Source organism: Dipodomys ordii, unplaced genomic scaffold (genome assembly GCF_000151885.1).
Source record: "Dipodomys ordii isolate 6190 unplaced genomic scaffold, Dord_2.0 Scaffold3, whole genome shotgun sequence".
Lineage (NCBI taxonomy): Eukaryota > Metazoa > Chordata > Mammalia > Rodentia > Heteromyidae > Dipodomys > Dipodomys ordii.
The window spans coordinates 2,585,140-2,586,748 of NW_012267219.1; the positions used below are offsets into that span (position 1 = coordinate 2,585,140).

A 1,609-nucleotide genomic window follows, 5' to 3' on the forward strand; every position below is an offset into this window, starting at 1 on the left:
GTCCGATGTGGGGCTTGAACTCTGGGCTTGGGCACTGTCCCTGTGCTCTTCAGCACAAGGTGAGCACTCTACCACTTGAGCCACAGCACCCCTTCTGGTTTTCTAGTGGTTTACTGGAGATAAGTCTCATGGACTTTCCTGCCCAGGCTAGCTTGGAACCGTGATCCTCAGATTTCAGCCTCCTGAGTAGCTAAGATTACAGGTGTGAGTCACCAGCACCTGGCCTGATTATTTTTGATACAAAGTCTCACTTTCTGTGTTGACCAGCCTGGACAGCAATCCTATTTATGCCTCCCACTATAGCTGGAATGATAGGCACAGGCACCACCTTATGTAGTCTTACAGATGACATGAAACAAAAACACACCCCGATCAAAAATATGAACTTGAAAAATCTACTCTTCTAACATAAATACTGGCATTATTTAAGGGGTCACTGAGTTTTTAGCAGAGAAAGAGGCCTTGCAGATATGAAATGTGGTTCTGATCATTATTAGTAATCACAAACTGCAACACAAATATCAACATGATGGTACCTGGGTTGGAACCAGTGCCAAACACCTGTTGGCTTTATGACTGAGCCTCCTATTACTGTAATTAAGTATTTCAACACCAATACTCTTTTAAGTGGTGGAGAAAATATGCTAAGAAAACTTAAAGTCAGATTAAGACAATTTCTCTATTTTTATCTGTTTTAGCAACTATTATCTGCTTTTATAAATAAACTCAAATGTTAGTGTGGTGGTACACACCCATAGTGTAGCATTGAGAGGCTAAGGTAGAAGGATTGCAAGTCTGAGGCAGCCTGAGCTACACAGAGTTCCAGGACATCCTGGACTTCGTAGCAAAACCATCTTAAAAATAAACACTTTTTCATCAAGATAGTGCTGAAAGCAAAGAAGGGAACTGCTGTCCCTCCTAAATCCAAAGCCAAGAAAAAGGCTTTGAAGGCCAAGAAAGGAGTTCTGAAAGATGTCCACTGCCACAAAAAGAAGATACGCACTTCACCCACCTTCTAGTGGCCCAAGACACTATGGCTCCGAAGACAGCCCAAATACCCTCATAAAAGTGCTCCGAGGAGAAACAAGTTTGACCACTATGCTATCATCAAGTTTCCCCTGATCACTGAGTCAGCCACGAAGAAAACAGAAGACAACAACACACTTGTGTTCATTGTGGATGTCAAGACCAACAAGCATCAGATCAAACAGGCTGTGAAGAAGCTCCGTGACATTGACATTGACCCTGATCAGACTTGATGGAGAGAAGAAGGCATATGTTCGACTGGCTCCTGATTATGATGCTTAAGATGCTGCCAACAAAATTGGAATCATCTAAATTGAGTCCAGCTGGCTAATTATAAATATATTTTTCCATCAAAAAATTAAAAATAAATAAATAAAACACAGGCTAGGGACAAGCTAGCTCAAGTAGTAGAATGACTGCCTAGCAAACATTAGACCAAAAGTTCTAAACAAAAATGGACAAGGAAGCTGAGTGCTGGTAGACCACACCTAGAATCTTAGATACTCAGGATGCTGAGATCTGAGGAGTATAACTCAAAGCCAGCTGGGACAGGAAAGTCCATGAGATTCTCTTTTTTTTTTTT

General features: G+C 41.5%; 1 pseudogene; it reads left to right on the forward strand.

Moving 5' to 3' along the window:
* Positions 1–526: 526 nt before the first annotated feature.
* On the forward strand, positions 527–1,338 carry LOC105987214 (annotated as a pseudogene).
* The last annotated feature ends 271 nt before the right edge of the window (positions 1,339–1,609 follow it).